This window comes from Odocoileus virginianus, chromosome 1, assembly GCF_023699985.2.
Source record: "Odocoileus virginianus isolate 20LAN1187 ecotype Illinois chromosome 1, Ovbor_1.2, whole genome shotgun sequence".
Lineage (NCBI taxonomy): Eukaryota > Metazoa > Chordata > Mammalia > Artiodactyla > Cervidae > Odocoileus > Odocoileus virginianus.
Genome location: NC_069674.1, coordinates 34,640,312 through 34,662,801, shown reverse-complemented (window position 1 = coordinate 34,662,801; position 22,490 = coordinate 34,640,312). Strand labels below are relative to the sequence as shown.

The window sequence follows — 22,490 nt, the reverse complement described above, 5'->3', positions numbered from 1 at the left end:
AAAGGCAGTGGGAGAAAAGAGAGAATAAATATTAAGATGATAGCATTAAGTCACCCCATCTCCCTATTCGACAGCTGTCCATAGTTAGATGTTCTATCATTGCGTATCCAAAAGTGGAGTCCTGCTGCTTACTGCTCCAAACCAATAAAGAAACAAGGTTGGTGGAGAGGAAATTTTATTTTGGATGTTGACAAACAGGGGTGGGGAGTGGGAAGGGAGGATGCTTGTCCAAAGGCCAATCCCCCGCCCCACCAGACAATCAGGGAGCAAGAGCTTTCATAGACGGACAGAGACGGCTACATGCGGAAACAGCACAGTCAGCTCTGTCGTCTTACAGTTGGTCCCCAGTGGTCTAACCAGGGTCATCTTGATTGTTTTAGGTACAGTTAATCTTCAGCTACAGGGTCAGTTCAGTCTGGTCATCAGGCGGTTAACTTCTCCAGCTATTGTGGGTTTCAGTCTCTATAAGCGCTCACAGGATAAGACTCAGAATATTGCCTATAGCCCTTGAGAAGGAATTAAATGCCCTTGACTATGCTTAATGACCAGACTATTATTATTTGGTCTCCTTTCTTTTTCTTTGTGTCTGCATGTTTACTTCTATAGTTAAACTTATTCTTTTGCTAAGGTTTTTCCAGGCCAAAGGCAAGCAGGGGACTTGGGGTGACAAGGACCTCGGGTCCCACTCTGTTCCTATTGCGTCTTCATTACACCCAGAGAACTTTGCATAATATCTTGCACCTAATGGCAGATTCATGAATACAGTTTGGAAAAATGAGTCCTATCTGAGTTCCAAGGTGGCCATCTGTGTGGTTTATACTAAGCTGGAAGTCCTTGAACTACTGTCTTCATATGGAGAGGATGTGCTAATGTGTGGTGAAGACACTCCTTCACAATGAAGCAAGAGTCCTGTTCGCCCGCACCAATGGGAGGTTTGACTTGATGGACTCAGCCAAGCCCTAATGGTGTTAAACCATTTTCAGCAACGCTCGCAGACTGTCCTGGAGGACAACACTGTTAATGCAGACATGCTGTCACTGTTTCAGACGTTAACTCTGATTGTCCTCAGGGCTTGTAAGTTGTTCTTTTCCCCCAATTTCCTTTGACCAATATTCTCTAAATTTTGTCTCTTAAAAAAAACTCCAACTTTCCAGTTTGTTTACTCTCTTTTTTTCTTCCCCAGTGTGTGTGTATGGTACAGGTCATCTAGAGCAACCTCAAATTTCTAGTACCAGAAAGCTGTCTAAAACAGCCCGCCTGGAATGCATGGTATCCAGTGTAACAATTTCTACCACATCTGTATATTGGTATCAAGAAAGACCCGGTCAAGCCATACAGCACCTGCTACACATTTTCCCTAACAACACCGTCAAAAGGGAATCAGGCATTCTGTTGAGCAAGTTTGAGGCACACATGACACCTGAAACTTCTACATCGACCCTCACCGTTCACAGTGTGCGGGAACAAGACTCTGCCACCTACTACTGTGCCCTCTGGGATGTGCACGGTAGAAGACATTAGAGTTACGCCATTCAATAAATGGTCCTTGGGTTTTCATTCACTATTGTGAGTTAGGAAACCACAATTACCACCTGTATGCTTCTGTGCAGTTTTCTAGGTAAACTTTCATGTGGGTGACTGCGAAGTTGCCAAATACCACATTTTCTTACAGAGGAAGCTTTGTGCTATATAACACAAGGAGCCCAGCCAGATGCTTTGTGATGATCTAGGGGGTGGGGTGGGGGGAGGGGAAGGAGGTTCATATATACAATCATACATATATTGTATGTAATGTATATATGTATTTATATATGTATAATTATGTATACATATGTATAATTATGGCTGATTTGCATTGTTGTATGGCAGAAACCATCAGAACATTGAAAAACAATTTTCCTCCAATTAAAAAATAAGTAAAAAAAAGAAGTACCTGCAAATAACTAGGCTCCTGTTTTCGGGAATCATCTTGCTCTCCAACAGGCTTTCTCAGGGCACCCATGTTTATTCATCTGAGTCAGCCTCCACAACACACTGTTTTATTTTCTGCCGAGATATATACACCATACTATCTGTGACTCCTTTTAAAATTTAATTCATTAATTAATTTTTGGCTGCACCACATGGAATGTGGGATCTTAGTTCCCCGACTAAGGATCAAACCTATACTCCCTGCAATGAAAGTGTAGAGCCTTAACCACTGGACCACCAGGGAAGTCCATGTGACACCTTTTGTATGATTTGCATGTCATTACATTTTTTTTTTTCTGATCACTTATCTCCTTGGGTTAAAATTGTGGATATTAGATTAAATGTTACTTATTTAGCCTGGAGGCTAAAATGTAACACACACAGGATGATCTAACCACAAGCAGGGCTGACTGCAAGGATAAATATATCAAATACATGCCTGGAATGGTGATATTTGATTTTGCATAAAGCTTATATAAATGCTGCTACTTACTGAGTCCAAGTCCAAGTCTACTCTGGATTGGAGCTTGGGGAGTAGTTCATTTTCTGCACTACTGAAGATTCCACCTATCCCACAGTAAGTGTTTGACAGACACTCTGAGCCAGGCATTGAGCACCACAGACACCGAAGACGTCATATGCTCTGTCAGATCTGTAGGTCATTGCTGTAGCACCCACCTCTGCCACTGGGCTGCCAGTCCCCAGTGAAATGATAGTCCTCAAATTAAATATTAATACATCTCAGGGTTATAAATCCCTCAGGAATTCTGGTAGCTTCTAGCTCAGCTCATGGTTTATAATGTGTGTTGTTTTGCCGTGACAAAACAAATAAGATCTTTGTCTTCTTCAAATGTCATTTTTCTTAGGTAAAACAGATGAAAGTAGATTTGCTCTGGTTAAAAGAATTGAAGGATAAATACAGTTTGATTTCTCAAATAGCTCTTATGTTTTCTGATTTTTCAATAGAAAACAATTATCTGTCTACACAAAGGGCCTAGCCAGGTGGTGAAGACTTTGGTCTCTTGTATCGGAGAGACCTAGGTCTGACCTGGGCTCTGGCATTTACCAGCCATGTGACAAGGAGGATCTCTGCTATAGTCCATTTCCTCACCTATAAAATAGTGGTCCTTGTAGGGCATCTACAGGTATAGGAACACACACACACCCCAGGGCTTTGTACCTAGGGCTTAGCACCACATTGGTCACAGTGGGGCTAACTTACAGCTTAAAGATAGATTAGCTGGATACAAAGAAAATCCCATGAGAAGCCGTCTCAAATCAATTTCAATATAAGTTTTCAATCATGGGTCCCTAGTACATTTAGGGTGCACACAGGTGAGAATAACAGTGGCTTCCTCATGGACCAACAAGCCCTATGTGGGTAGGGGGAAACAAGTCTATATGTGGAGTCACTTACTCCTCCTGCTCTTCTTCAGACCAATGTGAGCTTCACTAAGGACACTGGCCACACATATCAAAGGCAAACCAGCCAGATGCAAACCAGCCTGATTCATAGAACACCGGAAGCACTTTGTAAGGATGAACAGTACTGAAGACAGAAGTGGCTCAATTAATGTCTGTTGAAATGAGGTCTATATTTCCATTATCATTGAGGTGTTTGCATTACCTAATGGGTGGATGGGGATTTTCTATAGACGGGTGCATGAAATCTGATGATTTTGATTTAACTTCTTCTTATACCAGAAGTGGGTGATTCACAGTGACTGTAAGTAATAGAACCAATGTAGTATTATCTAATTAATGCTGAATATGAGAGCTGAAGAACTGATACTTTCAAATTGTGGTGCTGGAAAAGATTCTTGAGAATCCCTTGGACTGTAAGGAGATTAAACCAGCCAGTCCTAAAGGAAATCAACCCGAAATATTCATTGGAAGGACTGATGGTGAAGCTGAAGCACCAGTACTTTGGCCACTTGATGCAAAGATCTGACTCATTGGAAAAGACCCTGATGCTGGGAAAGGAGAAGGGGGTGGCAGAGGATGAGATGGTTAGATAGCATCACTGACTCAATAGGCATGAATTTGAGCGAACTGCGGGAGATAGTGAAGGACAGGAAAGCCTGATGTGCTACAGTCCATGGGGGTCACAAAGAGTCAGACACAGCTAGCAACTGAAGAGCAGCAAAAGTCTAGGAAAACCTTCAAAGTCAGTATTTTCTGTAGTATGTCATGTATTACCAACTCCCCACACCTACTAACACTGTGGGAAAAGTCATGTGTGTTCCCTAAGAGTCAATTTGGAAAAATCATAATTCTGAAAATTGCTAGGCCCACCTGGAAATCCATATTGACTCTTTTGACTTGAGTGACTTTACTTTCAATCCCGAGAATGGGTTTGGAGAATTAGCCCAAGGCAGAGGAAAGGGCACGGCTTTGTAGTGATCACGTCTGGGGGTTGGGGTCATGGATTATTGTTTTCTACATCACTACTGTGGCTCCTATATTGTCTAATAGAAAAATTTTATTACTTTTGAATTTTAGTTCAGAATTTATTTTTAAGAAAAACTCACATATTTCATAATATTAAAAATACCTCAGAAACTATTGAGCACTTGGAGACAACATGTAAAAATTGATGGTTAGAAAGGTTCCATCTTGACCACTTTTTCTCCCCACCTCCTCCAGCAGCTTTTGCTTCTTTACAAAATAAAATCTTATTTTCTCTCCTGATTCCCAGTGAGCCTCTCTGGCAAGTGAGAGACCATGTTAATGCTCAGGGTGGTTTATTGGGCTTAAATGTCTTTCTTCCCCTTATTATAGACACTATAATGTACAGATAGTGCCAAAAATATGCAATTTTCTTCTTCTTTTTTTTGGCCATGTAGCTTGTGAGACTTTAGTTTCCTGACTAGGGATCCAACTCAGGCCCTCAGCAAGGAGTCTTAACCACTTGACCACCAGGGAATTCCATGCAGTCTTATTAACCCTGTGCTACCGAGAGGGTAACAGGTAGGAAGGCCAGGGGTCTCCAAACGGAGGAAATAGGTTACAAGTGTCAGACATTTTTTTTTTTTTAAATCTCTCTCCTAAGCAGCAGGAGAAACAAACTAGTGATATATTTTTTCCCCTTCTCTATACAAATTTAAAAAGAGGTTTCTCTTAAAATACTGTGTTGCCATAATGACACCTGGTTCCACCTGAACTTAACTTTTCTCAAATTTTGAGCTAACAATTTTGAGCTTTCCATTTTTATTATGGAAATGTTTATCTTAAGCTATGTTAATATACTATGCATTTATCCCAAATTCTTCCACCCAAAGGCTCAGAACTGACTTGACAGTATGTTATCCTCAAACATTGTTCTCCTAATCCATGTAAATGGAACTATTTGTACGGTAATCTGCCTTTATACAAGATTCAAGTCAATCATTTTATGGCCCAGGATAACTCACCTTGTGTCAAGATTATCTCAAAATGCATCTTGTGGGTGAGGGACCTGGTGCCATTCTCTGAGTTTTTAGACATCCGTTTCTTTCATTAACACACTGCTGCTGCTCCTGCTGCTAAGTCGCTTTAGTCGTGTCTGACTCTGTGCGATGCCAGAGACAGCAGCCCACCAGGCTCCTCCGTCCCTGGGATTCTCCAGGCAAGAATACTGGAGTGGGCTGCCATTCCCTTCTCCGATGCATGAAAGTGAAAAGTGAAAGTGAAGCCGCTCAGTCATGTCTGACTCTTAGCGACCCCATGGACTGCAGCCCACCAGGCTCCCCCGTCCATGGGATTCTCCAGGCAAGAGGACTGGAGTGGGGTGCCATTGCCTTCTCTGTAACAGACTACTAGTAACTACATAACATCCAGCTAAAAACTAGCAGGCGCGTATTCTTTCTGCCCCCTTCTGATGTCTATGTCAGAAGCTTTCTCTATCTCTTTTATACTTTAATAAAACTTTATTACACAAAGGCTCTGAGCAATCAAGCCTCATCTCTGGCCCCGGATTGAATTCTTCTCCTTTGGAGGCCAAGAATCCCAGCATCCTCCGTGGTTCAGCCACAACTTTTCACTACAGCGTTCTTGCTTTCTTTACTTCTGTTTTGTCCAGATGCAGTGATGAGCAAGAATTGTACACTTCGCTGCATGGGAGGTGTTTCAGTCTGCAAGGCTGCTGGCACTCCTACTGCCTGAGAACATGACCCTCTACCTCTCACAGAAGGTTGCTAGAAAATCAGCCTCCCGGGATCTTCACCTGAAAGCCCAGAGAAGATAGACTCTCAGCTTTGACTCTGTGAGTGCCCTTCTTTGGGGCATGGATTTCTCAGTCGGTTCAAGGACAGGAGGGGATGCTAAGGGGCAAAAAGGATGGACTCTGTTGAAGGTTTTCTGTTTTCTCAAGTTCCACTCTTCACATTTCTCCAGCCTGCCCTTGATGCAGGAGACTAACCCCTATGGAGTCCACTAACGGGCACCTTCACTTGTTGCTTTCCATTTAATTTTGGCCCAGCTGGAATTTGAAATTCAAAGAAACGAAGACTGTGTCACTTGACCAAAGCATTCCTTCTTTGGACACTAGGATTTCGAAGCCCTGAGGAAAAAAAAAAAAAAGAAACCCATGTTCCTCTTTATTAAGTTAATCAGTTAGAAAGTACAGAATTCAATGATACTCTCTCAGCACCTGTCTGGTTTCCTGTTTTCTTACTGAAGGAGCAGGGGTACATCCTGTTCTGTTAAGGACGGGATCTTAGTGGCTTTTTGGAAAGTGAAATGAAACAAACTTGGTGAAGCCTTCTTCCTGCTCTTCAACCCGTATCACTTCTCTGGGGGCAAAGATAACCACTCATTTGAACATCTGTTTGATTTCTTCCCTGTGCTCTTCCAGATTGACTCTCCATTTCTCTTAACTCTCCTTTGTGCCTTACAAGTCAGAACTTCATGAACTAGACTAATGGTCTTAGTTCTGGTTGCTGTTTGGTAGACTGGAAAGTGGGAGAAGAATGAGGTCAGGGTTCCCTCCTTGACAGTGACCTTGGATTGACTGCATTCTCCTCCAGTGACCAAATATAGTGACATCTAACTCACAGCCAGAAGGTTTAAGTCCAGGAACCAAAAGATGAAGGTGTAGGAGGACATTCTTTTTATACTGATTAACCCCATGGAGGAATGTGCTTCCTTTACTAGAACCCTGGGAGGCTGTTTCCTCCTCCTCCTGTTCCTCTTTTCTATTTGCTCCTCATCCTTTTGGGGCACTCAGCCTGGGTAGACAGGATGTATGAGTACAAATATTCATCTGTGAATATTGCTCTGAGTATGCGCATTTGTTTCTCTATTTCTTAGATTTGGTTAGGATTTTTTCCCTAGTGGCTCAGACAATAAAGAATTTTCCTGCACTGCAGGAGACCCAGGTTTGATCCCTGGGTCGAGAAGATCCACTGGAGAAAGAAATGGCAACCCAGTATTCTTGCCTGGAAAATTCCATGGAGAGAGGAGCCTGGCAGATTACAGTCCATGGGGTCACAAAGAATTGGACACAACTAAGTAACACATTTTTTTTTTTAAAGTAACTTCCGGTGAAATAAGTCAGACAGAGAAAGAGAAATACTTTATGTTATCACTTATGTGTGGAATCTGAAAAGTAAAACAAAAGAATATAACAATAGCAAGACTCTCAGATATAGAGAACAGGCCAGTGTTTACCAGTGTGGAGAGGGAGGTGGGGAGGGGGCAAGAGATAGGTATAGGTTTAAGAGACACAAACTACTATGTACAAAATAAATAAGCAAAAGCACAGAGAAATAGAACTATTGTTTTGTAATAACTTTAAATGGAGTATAATCTACAAAAATACTGAATCACTATGTTGTACACCTGAAGATAACATAATATTGTAAATCAACTATAGTTACTTCAATAAAAGTATAGTTGATTTACAACATAGTTACCCATTCCAGCAAAGAAAAAGCAATCTTTTATTTCTTGATTATTTTGCTTTTTGTTGGAAATGCTATTCCAACTGAAGCAAAGGAAAATATGTAATTTAATAGCAGGAAGGAACATGTATTTTCACTGTAGAGTGTCCAGATATAACTTTCCATATACACACAAATGCTGATACCAAATCAGGAGTTTGAAGATCAGATATTTACTTAAAAAAAAACCAACCAAACAAGCAACTGTTTTCAAGGTCAGTTATGATTAAAGAGCTGCAACCATAGAGTTTGTAAAATTCACAGAAGATGAAATGAAGACCTAATATAATAGGCCCTGGGAACCTTAGAGTACCACGAGAGCCAAGAAAATGAGCGCAGACACCCCTTATCATGACTGTGACCACATCCTTCCCAACATGGAGCAACCTTGGTCCTGAGTCCGGACCTCAGCCCTGACTAGACCTCAGCCTAAGCCTGCAGCGTTTCCTGAGCTTCTCAGGTCTACGCCTTACATCAAAGAAAAGAGGAAAGGGAGCCTGATGGCTATCGACTGTACCCCTACGGATGTTAGGGACCGTGCCCCTAAATGTCGGCTTTGACATCGTTTCCTGTTGATGTGGATTCCTATTTAGAGACGATGAGTGTTGAAATGGTCTGATTATCTCAGAGAGAAAGAAGATAAGGTGCATTACTTAATTTCCCAGAGATTTTCAGTCACTGTGAAGAATTCAGGCCAAAGGTACTGACAATGAACATAATGGACTTGATAACCATTTAGTTCCCACTGGCTGCCAGATAATTTATCACACATATTCAGAAGCTCATGCGATTATCATTAAGAAAAACCCTGCAAATAAGTGTGTTTCATGGAAGAAGGAATTTATGCTTACAGAGGGTAGTTATCAGTCTAAATAAATAGTCCATGCTGCTTCAATCGCACTATTGGGCCACTGTGAACCCATTAGTGTTCGTTAACTCTATAAAGACATACTTTGGCATTTGTGAGCGAATATGGGTTGACGCAGACCTGTTGCCCTACCTAGCGGAGGCTTCTCTGGACATAATGAATAGCCACTCAAGAAGTCATGGCTTGAAGGTCACGTTGGGGCACCTCTTAAAGAGTTCCGTTTCTGTACACTCTTCTCTAGGGCCCTTCTCCCTAGTGGAGAACAAAAGTCTAAGAAAATCATCTATCTTCTGTGTTTTGTGAATTTACTTTACCAAGAAATATCATAGATGGGATACATAATGAAGGCCCCAAACTCCATGCTCGGACTTAAATAAGCAATCATAATAATATGCAATGAGAATAATGTTTTGGAAATTTATAATCAGCATATTTTTATTTTCCTAAATGAATCAAGTTGCCTGTATGTCAGGAAGCATTCAACAAGAGGCTTCCTGTGTGCTGTTTTGGATCTGTCAGGAACCCTCTGGCCCTTATTAATTCCTGAATATTCAGGAATTAAGAGGAGAGGCACGCCTTTCCCGGGGGGCTGAGGAATCCAGGCATTTCTCATTAGGTGATAAGTACCCTCTTTCTCCTTATGATCCATACAGTAAAAGGTGATTGTTTGCAGCTCTCTCTTTGATAGGGATCCGTTATGTTTTGTAAATCTGGAATTTTAATCTTTATCTTTGCTGAGAATAGCTACCTTGTAAGACAGTATATATGCCCACACCATGTTGATTAAAACACCTTTGCTTCATTGGAGCTTTGGTCCCCGTGTCTGTCTTTCCTCCCTCCCTCTCTCCCTTCCTTCCTTCCTTCTTTCTTTCTCTCTCCCTCTCTCTCTATCTCTCTATTTCTGGCTGATTCAGTGGAGTGCGGAAGCCGGCTGCGAAACCCAGGGAATATTAGCATCTTTACTTCTTTCACTCCGGACCACCAGGTTCCGGTCCATTAAAGGACCAACACCTGTCGTCCTTCTTCAACTGAAACTAACCCATGAGATTTGCCACCTATGGAAGGTGACAGTGGCTGTGCCCAGAACAAGCTCACTTTTGCTTCTTTTATTTTGCCTATTTCCCCCAGATTTATTGAGGTACAATTGAGGTACAGGATTGTGTAATTTTAAGCAATGTAAGATGTAGAATCAACAGTGGTAGGTTAAGTTCTGATTCTTACACTAGCTAATTCAGAGGAAGAGACCAAATCCCGGAGACCAGCAGGGCAAAGAGCTAGAAGCTGATGATAACACAAGGGGGATGAGAGGATGACTGTAAGAATTCACACTCCTCCTGTGTGTAGTGAAACCATGCGGGGGATGAGAGGAAGGGTGAGAGAGAAACAAAGAAGATAAAGAATGTACTCAAAGGGACTGAACTAGCCTGCAAGGGGCCATTCTAAAACAGTGGAAACTACTTTAAATTGGTAATTAGTGCCTTCTTCCAATGTCAAAATGAGGAGATACATCAAGTATACACAACAATGATGCTCCCACACCTCACACATGTGCAGAGTGGTAGCGTGTAAATGTTCTACCACTCAAGGTGCCTAGAGATTTGGAATCCCAACCCATGCCAGCCTCCCTTTACCCAGAGGATCAGACTATGTTAGCCTCAGGATAATTCCTTTTTCTAATTCTGCATGGGGATGTGTCTTTTTTTAATAAATAAAGATGACCTTTATGTGCTCCTAGTTAGGAGGTAGTAAGTTCATAGAATCATGCAGACAAGAAACGGGTTTTAAATAAATTAACTCTATGAAACTTCCTGGTCCTAAGGCATGAAAACGAGTCTAGGTTAAAAAGAATGATCAAAGAAGATGGCAGAGTAGGAAAACCCCGGGTTTCCCCTTCCTCCCATGGGCACAGCAATATTATAACCATTTACAGAGAAACTATTGATGAGAAAGACCCAAAGACTATCAAAAAAAGATCTTCTACAAATAAAGATATAAAGAAGAAACTACAGCAAGATGGATAGAAGGGGTTAAGGAACAGTATAAACAAGACTTATAAACCAGGATAAGTGACCCACAAACAGGAGGAAAATAGCAATTACAGAGTTTCTCCCCAAGAAACACAAGTACCAATCCCCAGATAGGGCTCCCCAGACTGGGAATCCTGCACTGGAATGACCAGACCCCATAACATTTGGCTTTGAAGGCTGGCAGGGCTTACTTTTGGGAGAGTCAGAGGTCTGTGGGATATAGACACCCCATTCACACAGACTGCACACAGAATCTTACAGGGCAGCCACAGTAATATGAAAGGAGCCTGGGTCAGATTCACCTGCTGATGTAGGTGAGCCTCCCAGAGAGGAAGGAGGCAACTGGAGCTCACCCACAGGACATAGACTCTGGCAGCGGCCTTTCTGCGGAACTGGTGCTGGCAGCGACCCTGGTGCTGGCGAGTGTCACTGTGGAATCCTTCCTCTAGTTTATTAGTGTGTGAACCCATAAGGCTCTCAGCTGACATGGCAGGAGAAAATCTACAGGCAAGAAGAGAGTGACATGATATATTTAAAATAATTAAAGGAAAAAACCTATAACTAAAAGCACTTTATCTAGAAAAAGCTTTCATTCAGATATGATGGAGATATCAAAAGTTTTAAAGACAAGAAAAAGATAAAAGAGTTCAGCGCCGCCAAATCAACTTGAAAAAAGTAATACAGGAACATCTCTACATAGAAAAGAAAAGGCCACAACTAGGAATATGAAAATCAAAAAGGAAGAATCTCATTGATAAAGGGAATATACAGTAAAAGTGGTAAGTCAAGCACATATAAAGCTATGAGGAAGGTTAAGAGAGAGTGAAAAGCAGTGAAATTTTCTACATCCACAATAAGAAGAAATGCAAAAGAAAAGGACACAAAACAGGTAAGAAACAGTAAACATGGGTGTGTGGAATAAAAATGAAAGGTTGTTAAGATGTATTTGATTTAAGAGACAAGCAACTTAAAATATTCTCTATATAGACTACTACATATAAACTCATGGTAGCCACAAACCAAACATCTATAAAAGATGATACATGAAAAAGAAAGGAATCCAAACACAACACTAAAGACATCACTAAATTCAAAGGGAAGACAGCAAAAGAAGAAGGAAAGAACAAAAATGAACCATTGAATAACCTTACAGAACAATTATTAAAGAAAAGGCAATAAATACATATGTATCAATAATCACTTCAAATGTAAATAGAATAAATGCTCCAATCAAAGGACACAGACTGGCTTTTAAATATATTTATAATTCATAATATCAAGTTAATATCTATATATTCCAAAGGAGAAATCTAGAAGTTAAGACATCATAATGATAGCAGTTGTTGGTCTTGGTAAAATGATCACAGGTATATTTAATTATCTTATTTGTGTATGAGTGCTTTACAATGTTGTGTTAGCTTCTGCTAACACAAAACAGGTAAGAAACAGTGATTCAATGAAGTGAATCAACTATATGGATCACAGGCATTTTTATTTTCATCTTTACCTGTTCTCTGAACTTCTTCAACGAACATCTTTCCCAGCACATCCCACTTAAAGAGCTGGGTGACTTTTGTTGAGTCACATTGCTCCTCTGAACCTCATTTTCCTGATTTATAAAATCAGAACTACCAACACCAGTATTATGTGATTTCTGTGAGAAGAAAAACATTTAGATAAATAGCCTAACAAACAGACAAAGTTCATTAAATATTTGCTACCATAAAAGTCGATGTTTATTAAATACACAGTATTTGAAAATACTAAGCTGAGAAAAATACTAGCTCCTGGGCAAACAGAAACCATTTTCATTGTACAGAAATCAAGATTCCTTCATGGCTCCCTCACAGTCATATCAAATAATCCTCCAGAAACCACTAGTTTTATCTTGAGATCAGCAGAGCCAATGAAGGACCAGAGGAAACAGGAGACTCAGGCCCAACGAGCTTGTGGCCAGCACTGACAGCCCAAGGACCCACTAGACCATCCACTTCCTTCCCCTTCTTGGCTCAGGCCACGCCCTTCCACTGATTTGAGGTGTCCAGCCACCAGGTCCCCACTTTCCTGCCTTATCTTTGAGCACACAGCCCAGCAGACAGGATGTCACCGCTGGAAGCATTCACATTTTTCTCCTTCTGGGCTTGTGAGTCACTCCCTGATCATTGCACTTTAGCTGAATGAACAAAGAAATTCTTGGATATTTCTTACATTATCAGAAGTTCATTAGAAATTCTCTTCTTTTACTTGCAGCTGGACTTGGGTTATCAAAAGTGGAGCAGGCCCAGATATCCCTTTCCACAGAAGTAAAGAAAAGTATTAACATACGTTGCAAGATAGAGAGCACAAATTTTGAATCAGAAGCTGTTCACTGGTATCGGCAGAAAAGGAATCAGGCTTTGGAGCATCTGGTTTATGTGACCTCAACCACAACTGCAGCTCGAAGTCAGGTAGATGGGAAGAACAAAATTGAGGCAAGAAAAGATGCTCGAATGTTCACTTCGACCCTTACGGTAAATTTCATAGAAAAAGAAGATGTGGGCGTTTACTACTGTGCTGGCTGGGACTCACAGTACTAGAACTGTGGGGACAACCCACACAAGATCCTCTCCCTGGCTCTGTGCCCACCCACATCCCTCCCACCAGCAGCAGCCAGTTCCACGCCTGGGCTCCCCACCTCATCTGCAGCACTTCCTGAGCTTTCCAGGAAGTCATCTCGGATCACATTTGCACTTGCCCTTCAGGCTTTATTTGACACTGTATCCCAGGGAATAGAATTCTTGGGAATTCTCGGGACTGAGGGCACACAGACTGTGCCATCATTCATCATCTCCCCATCCAGAGACTTCTGTATGTGGGCAAACTTCAGCTTTAGAAAGGGCATTGCCATATTCCTTTATTATGATGTATACACAAGACAACAGGCTGCTATACAACTATTATTGGTTCATTCTACAAATAAAGAAATAAAAACCTAGAAAATTGAATCCTAATAATCACCAAAGAAAAGAAATCCATGCTTTGACCTGGACTGTGAGATCACACTGAAAAGTTTAAGGATTGCAATTCTTTAATGAACATTAGACTATTAAGGATAAATTAGGGATGAAACAAGTGCCCTCTTTTTTGAGAGGTATGGGTAAAAGGATTCTGCCAGCATGATATCATCAGAACAGAACTCTGTGTCACTGGAGTGCTTAGATGAGTTCATCATCCTTGGTTGCTCAGATTCTGCTTGTGAAAAAAAGATAAAGTGGGACTTCCCTGTTGGTCCTGTGGTTAGGACTCCATGCTTCCACTGCAGGGGGCACAGTTTTGATTGCTGGTTGGGGAACAAGGATCTGTCATAGGGTTGTTAGGTAGTTAGACTAGGAAAAAGGAGTCCAAAATGGCAGTGGCTAAAAGACAAAGAGAGGAAGAGCCCACAAAAATGGAACACAAGCAAATCCAAGGACCAGAGTGAGAACCTAAAGGGTTAAAGTGTGGCCCCCTAGAAAAGAAGAGACAATGCCTGCCAAGACCAGAAGAACTAGCATTGGTGTGTCTGAATGAATTCCCTATAAGTGTTCTCAATGCCTTGCATATATTAGCTCCTTTAAACTGCATTATCTGTAAGATTTTTTCTCTTATGAATATATTTGACTCATGAGGCAAATAAAGTACCGGATGGTTCAGTCACTTGTCTAAGCCACACAGCTGGTCCATGGCTAGTCGACAGAGTAGGGAGGGGACCAGGTCACCTAGCTCCTCTTGATTAATACATGAAACCACTTCTTAACTGAAGGGCCAGGCTTCCTTGGTGGTAAAGAATCTGCTTGCCAAGCAGGAGACTCAGTTTTGATCCCTGTGTCAGGAAAATTCCTTGGAGGAGGGAATTTATTTAATATTCTTGCCTGGGAAATCCCATAGACAGAAAAGTCTGGTGGGCTATAGCCCATGGGGTCATAAGTCACACAAGATTTAGCAACTAAACAGCAATAACAAATTGAAGGACAATGAAAGGATGGATCCATTGTTCCCAGCGCCACAAACGAGGTTGTTCTGAGCATCATAGAACACTAACTGACTCATGTTACAATTAGGTGCTAAAGCATGTGCCCAGGATTGGAATAGTAGGTATCTTCTCAGAATAATTAAAATGTGAATAAATTATCTATTGGCTTTTCAATGTAAAACAATACAAAATTCTTATTTTCTATTTCTAATAGTAGTATCTGTAGCAGGTTTCTTGGAAGAATATGGATATATGAGCCTTCAGCCTTTCCTCTCCCATTTCTGGTGTTCTTATATTTTGATTCACATCCTGAGCTATACTGCTTATGATTGTGACAGTTTCTTAGTGGAGAGACTGTTGTTAATTAGAGTCAAAAATAATCTACCCAGGCCCCTATGAGTTTCCCTGGTAGCTCAGTCAGTAAAGAATTTGCCTGCCAGGCAGGAGACTGTCTGAAATGCATAGAGACAGGGGTTCAATACCTGGGTTGGAAAGATCCCCTGGAGAAGGGAATGACAACCTTCTCCAGTATGCTTGCCTGGAAAACCCCATGGACAGAGGAGCCTGGCGGGCCACAGGTCAGGGGAAAGCAAAGAGTCAGAGACAACTGAACGACTAACAATTTCACTTTCATGCCAATTTAAGAAAGATAGTTTTAAATAAATTGACTCTGTGAAGTTTCCTGGCCCAAAGGAAAGATAAAACGAGTCTGGATGAAAAGAATGATCAAAGATGTTGGCAGACTAAGAGGAACCTGAGCTCATCTCCTCCCATGGGCACACCCATATTACACCTATTTATAGGGAAACTGCTGATGACAAAGACCCAAAGACGATCTTCTACAAATAAAGATATAAAGAAGGAACTACAACAAGATAGGTAGAAGGGGCTAAGGAACAGTATAAACAAGACTCATAAGCCAGGATAAGTGACCCACAAACAGTAGGAAAACAACAATCACAGAGTTTCTCCCCAAGAAACACGGGTACTAAGTCCCACATAGGGCTCCCCAGCCTGGGGGTCCTGTACTAGAATGATCAGACCCCATAACATTTGGCTTTGAAGGCAGGCAAGGCTTACTTTTGAAAGAGTCAGAGCTCTGTGGGATACTGACACCCCATTCACACAGGTTGCACACAAAATCTCACAGGGCAGCACAGTAATATGAAAGGAGCCTGGGTGAGATTCACCTGCTGATGCTGGTGAGCTTCCCGGAGAGGCAGGAGGCAACTGGAGCTCACCCACAGGACGTAGATTCTGGCAGCGGCCATTTGGGAAACATGTTTTACCCCAGGGACACAGGTCCTGCCAAGTGTCACTGTGGAATCCTGCCTCTAGCTTACTAGTGTCTGGACACATAAGGCTCTCAACTGACTTTTCAGGAGGAAATCTACAGGCCAGAAGAGAGTATATATTTAAAAATATTTCATAAATAAATAAATATTAAATATCATTTCATTTAAAATAATGAAAGGGGAAAACCTAACAACCAGGAATACTCTACCCAGGAAAGCTTTCATTCAGATAGCATGGAGATATCGAAAGTTTTACAGACAAGAAAATGATAAAATAATTCAGCTCCACCAAACCAGCTTTACAAGAGATGATACAGAAACTTCTCTCAGTAGCAAAGAAAAAGCCACAACTAGAAATATGCAAATTAAGAAAGGAAGAATCTCATTGATGAATGCACATATATAGTAAAAGTGGTAAATCAAGCACATATAAAGCTGTTAGGAAGGTTAAAAGATGAAAGTAGTAAAATTATCTATATCCACAGTAAGCAATTAAGGAAATGAAAAAGAAAAAGACAAAAAACAGGTTAAAAAAAAACAGTAAACATGAGGGTGTGGAGTAAAAAGGAAAGGTTATTTAAATGTGTTTGAGCTGAAGAGATAAGCAGCTTAAAATATCCTCCATATAGATTTCTACATATAAACCTCATGGTAGCCACAAACCAAACATCTATAATAGACACACACAAAAGAGAAAGAAATCTAAACAACACTACAGACAGTAATTAAATGACAGGGAAGACAGCAAAAGGAGAAGCAAAGATCAAAAATGAACCTTTGGAAAACTCCACAGAACAATTAATGAAAAGGCAATAAGTACATACATATCAATCAATAATTACTTTATTTTACTCTGTATTTATTTGGCTGTGCTGGGTCTTAGTTGTAGGATGCGGGATCTAGTTCTCCATCTAGGGATCAAACCCAGGCTCCCTGCATTGGAAATGAGGAGTCTAAGCCACTGGATCACCAGGGAAGTTCCCTCTGTAATTACTTTAAATGTAAATAGAATAAACGAACCAATCAAAAGACATAGAGTGGCTTATAAATATATTTATAATCCATAACATTGTATTGATATCCATATATTTGCAAGGAAGAAATCTAGAAATTAAGACACTGTATGATAAAACTTGTTAGTCTTGGTAGTATGATCACAGGCATTTTTATTTTCACCTTTATTCTATTTGTCTGAATCTCCTTAATAAGCATCTTTCCCAGCACATCCCACTACACTGCTGGGTGACTTTTGGTGAGTCACATTGCTCTATGTTTTTCCTCAGAAAAAACCCATTTTCCTGATCTATTAAATGATAACTACCAACATCAATATCAGTATCATGGGATTGCTGTAAGATGAGAAACATTTAGAAAAATAGCCTAACAAATAGAAAATGCTCGTTAAATAGTTGCTACCCTAAAAATCAATGTTTATTAAACATGCAATATTTGAAAGTACTATGCTAAGAAAAAGTGTTCATAGACTAGCTCCTGGGAAAATAGAAATCATTCTCATTCTACAGAAATCAAGACTCCTCCACGGCTCTTTCACATTCATGCCAAATAACCTTCCAGTGACCACTAGCTTCATTTTTGAGCTCGGCATTGCCAGTGGGAATACCAGAGGAAACAGGAGACTCAGGCCCAATGAGCTTGTGGCCAGCACTAACAGCCCAAGGACCCACTAGACCATCCACTTCCTTCCCCTTCTTGGTTCAGGCCATGTCCTTCCACAGATATGAGGCATCCAGCCACCAGGTCCCCACCTTCCTGCCTTCTCTTTGAGCACACAGCCCAGCAGACAGGATGTCACCACTGGAAGCATTCACATTTTTCTCCTTCTGGGCTTGTGAGTCACTCCCTGATCATTGCACTTTAGCTGAATGAACAAAGAAATTCTTGGATATTTCTTACATTATCAGAAGTTCATTAGAAATTCTCTTCTTTTACTTGCAGTTGGACTTGGGTTATCAAAAGTGGAGCAGGCCCAGATATCCCTTTCCACAGAAGTAAAGAAAAGTATTGACATACGTTGCAAGATAGCGCAGATTTTGTGTTAGAGGCCATTTAATCTGGTACCGGATTAAATTGAATCAGGTTTTGGAGCATCTGGTTTATGTGATCTCAACCACAACTGCAGCTAGAAATCAAGTAGATGGGAAGAACAAAATTGAGGCAAGAAAAGATGCTCAAACGTTCACTTCGACCCTTACGGTAAATTTTGTAGAAAAAGAAGATGTGGGCATTTACTACTGTGCTGGCTGGGACTCACAGTACTAGAACTGTGGAGAGACAACCCACACAAGATCACCTCCCTGGATCCGTGCCCACCCACATCCCTCCCACCAGCAGCAGCCACACACCAGTTTCCCACCTGGGCTCCCTGCCTCAGCCCCACCTCATCTGCAGCACTTCCTGAGCTTTTTAGGAAGTCATCTTGGATCATGTGTGCACATGACCTTCCAGCAGATCCAAAAAGCTGTGCTTCCAAAGCTTTTTTTTTTTTGACACTGTATTTCAATGAATTGAAATCTTGTCTGAGGGCACACAGCCTGTGCTACTGTTCATCATCTCCCAATCCAGAGACTTCTGCATGTGGGCAAGCTTCAGGTTGAAAGAGTGCATTACCATGTGCCATTATTACGAAATATATTTAAGACAGAAATGCTGTAGTGTAAGTTTAATTGGCCTGTTTCACAACTAAAGAAATGAAAGTGTAGAGAATTTAACCATCATGATTAGCCTAAGACAACAAGTCCATGTTGATGATCTGGACTATGAGATCACACTGAAATGTTTAAGAATTGCAATTCTTTAAGTGAATACTAGGATACTGGGGGTAGATGAGGGATGAAAAAATGTGCAGCGTTTTTGGGGACGTGAGGAAAATGATTCTGCCAGCAAGATGTCATCAGAATAGAGCTCTGGATCACTGAGGTGGTTGGATGAGCCCACCATCCTTGGTTACCTGGATTCTGCTTGTGGAAGAACAGAAAGTGGGACTTCCCTGGCGGCTCTGTATTTAGAACTCACACTTCCACTGCAGGGGGCATAGTTCAATCTCTGGTTGGTAGTGAAGATACCTCATTGGCTTATGGTGAGGCACTCCAGAAAAGAAGAGAGAGTATCTGCCAAGAACAGAAGAGCTAACTTTGGTTTGTGTGTGTGTGTGTGCTGTGTGAATGAATTCTCTATCAGTGTTTTCAATGTTTTCCATATATTAGATCCTTTAAGCTGCATTATTTATAGGTTTTTTTTTCTTATCATGAGACAGGTTTGACTCATGATGAAAATAAAATACTGGGTAGTGCAGTCACTTGCTGACAAAAGAACGACAAAGGTCCATCTAGTCAAAGCTATGGTTTTTCCAGTAGTCTTGTATGGATGTGAGAATTGGACTATAAAGAAAGCTGATCACTGAAGAATTGATGCTTTTGAACTGTGGTGCAGGAGAAGACTCTTGAGAGTCCCTTGGACTGCAAGAAGATGAAACCAGTCAATCCTAAAGGAAATCAGTCCTGAATATTCACTGGAAGGACTGATGCTGAAGCTGAAGCTCCAATACTTTGGCCACCTGATGTGAAGAACTTCTTGGAAAATACCTTGATGCTAAAAAGATCGAAGGCAGGAGGAAAAGGGGACAACAGAGGATGAGATAGTTGGATGGCATCACCGACTCGATGGACGCGAGTTTAAGCAAGCTCCGGGAGTTGGACAGGGAAGCCTGACATGCTGCAGTCCATAGGGTTGCAAAGAGTTGGACATGACTGAGTGACTGAACTTAGCTGAGTTCAGTCTTTACCACAAATTTCATAGAAAAAGATGCGGTCATTGAGTACTATGCTCTTGGGACCCACAGCACTAAAGATGCCAACACAGTGTAACAACTGCCTCTTCTGGGACTATGCCCCATCATAGTCTTCCCACAGGAGCAAAGTCAGCTACTTCCTCCCTGGGCTTCCAGCCCCTGGCTCACCATCTCTGCTGCCTTCTTGAGAATTCCAAGAGAAAACTTTGGCTTGTGTTCATGTATTAGGACTCAGCTTGAGCAGCAAGCATTTCTGACCATGATGTTCTCAAATCTTCTTTCCTAATGAACTAAAGTCTTCTCTGCGAATGAGTGGACATGGGCTTTATTTATTATGTCACCATCCAGAGTTTTCCACTAACTGTGAATAGTTCAGGCTGAAGAAAGGAATCATTGTGTACCAGGATTCCTAGGCATGGTACATATGTATCACCACACATAATTATCACAGCTCTCCTGCATGGTAATCATTATCTGCCCATTTTACAGACAAAGAAATGAAAGCTTAGACAGTTAAAATGATTGGTCAGAGCTAAGAAGTCTGTGCTTTTTTAACAGGACTGCAAGGCTATCCTGAAAATTTAAAGATCGTAATTCTATATAACAAGCAGAATACTTGAGGTAAATTTGGGATGGAGCAAGTGTCTTTTCTGTGGGAGGAGGAAGCTGGTTCCCCACTTCACAGGCAAGGATGTGCCAGCATGATGTCATCAGAGTAGAAGGCTGAGCCCCTGAAACCAGCAGATGAACCCTCCATATTGTGAGCAGAATGAAAGCCACTCGTATCTGCCTATAAAGAAAGAGAGAAGGTGGTCCAAGAGAAGAACAGCTAATAATTTTGGGTGTGAGAGAATTCTTTATGAGTGTTCTCAATTTTTTGCACATATATATGAAGCCCCTTAACCCTCCTGACAACCCGTGAGATTTCAGTTATTATAAAGCCCACTGACTCATGAGGAAAATGAGACCCTATGAGTCTCAGGAACTTGTTCAAGTCACACAGCTGGCACTTGGCAGAATAGGGTTGGATCCAGGTTGTGTAGCTCTGGAGTCTCCTCCTCATTCTAAGGGGGTAAAAAGTATTATGTGTTGTTCCTACCTCCACGGAGAAAACAAAACTCACCTTTGTGGAACATTCACTGGCACAATTTACTATTTTATGCTGAATCTTGTGAGCAGCATTTGAATCATTAGCAGTCTTCAAAGAATACATGAAATGCCAATAAGTTATCAATTTACTTTCCAAAGTATTTGAAAACAATAAAAATTCTATTGTTTTGTGATGCCACCTCTCAAATCATTGTGAAACAAAGGAGGACTACTTTGCAATCCACACTTCTTATACAGCGCATACCAGGCACCCCGTGGATATCACTTTGCATCTATGCCATGAGTATTCCCGTATTTATTTGATAATTTCCAAAGTCGCGGCAACACAGTCATCCCCATGACCCCCTCTACTTAAGACTCCAGTTCCATTACTAATTCAGGGAGGCCTTTGAAAGAAAAAAAGGGGGGACTCACAGGAAAGACTGACATAGAATCAGTCTGTCAACCTTTCTCCTTCTACCTCTGATGCAGGTAACCTTTTGTGATTGTCTGTCCAGTTAATTTCTATCCATCGGATACACTCAGTGCAGGCTGCAGTTGATTTCTTGAAACTAAATAGGGCATTGTTGTTTACCTAAACTTTGAACACAAGCTAAGGTAGAGACCCAGACTTGAGAGAAACAAATGGTCTGAGAACATAAGCCCTTTTGAGACAGGAACTCGAAGACAAGCTTGTCAACCTGCTTCTGCTCCCTTCTTCACATGATGGCTCATTGAGTAATCAAAAGCGCCCCACAAAGCACTAATGGGATGTCCATAGTAGGGCCCTCTGTATCAGATCTTAGAGAAGTCTCCAGCAGCTTCTCACATGTCAGGATAAACGGTGAATAACAGGGAAAGATTTACACTGTGTTCAAAGGATAGAAAACTATGCAGCCATTGCAAACGAAGTTTTCAGTAGTTAAGAATCCACCTTCCAATGCAGGGGACATGGGGTTGATTCTTGGTCAGGCATCTGAGATTCCATATGCTGTGGGGCAACTACAGAGCCCATGTGGCCAAAAATATAGATAAATAAAACAAATTTAAAGTTGGAAATTTTAAAATAAAATAATAAAAGATATGTATGCAGGCAAGCTGCACCTGTGGAAAGTGAGGCAAAAGAAGCTTAATTAATTCAGCCCATGTCAGATGGGGTAAGTGGTATTGGAAATTGTTTAATTTTTTTTAGTTATTAAAAATAACTATTAATAATTAAAAATAATATCACATAGATTATTGAAAACTATGTTGCTGGGGCTTCCTTGGTGCCTAGGTGGTAAAGAATCCACCTGCCAGTTCAGTGTTCCATTGCTGATCTGGGAAGATCCCACATGCCGTGGAGCAACTAAGCCCGTGTGCCACAACTACTGAGCCTGTGCTCTAGAGCCTGAGAGCCACAACTACTGAAGCCCGTGCTCCCTCAAGCCCGTGGTCCGCAACAAAAGAAGCCACCACAAGGAGAAGTCCACACTTTCAGCAACCTGAGAAAAGCCCGAGCAGCAATGAAGATGCAGCAT

General features: G+C 41.3%; 1 long non-coding RNA gene across 4 annotated transcripts in view; it reads right to left on the bottom strand.

Moving 5' to 3' along the window:
- Positions 1–22,490, bottom strand: part of LOC139034783 (uncharacterized) — a 34,456-nt gene that overhangs the window by 3,482 nt on the left and 8,484 nt on the right. The window contains exons 3-5 of one of the 4 annotated variants that reach the window (XR_011487338.1): positions 11,090–11,288; positions 5,385–6,511; positions 2–2,046 (exon numbers count right to left, since the gene is read on the bottom strand). This is a non-coding gene — a long non-coding RNA (uncharacterized lncRNA). Of the gene's footprint in view, position 1; positions 6,512–11,089; positions 11,289–22,490 lie in introns of those variants that run through there. The other 3 variants (XR_011487333.1, XR_011487343.1, XR_011487337.1) reach the window with 3 other exon arrangements.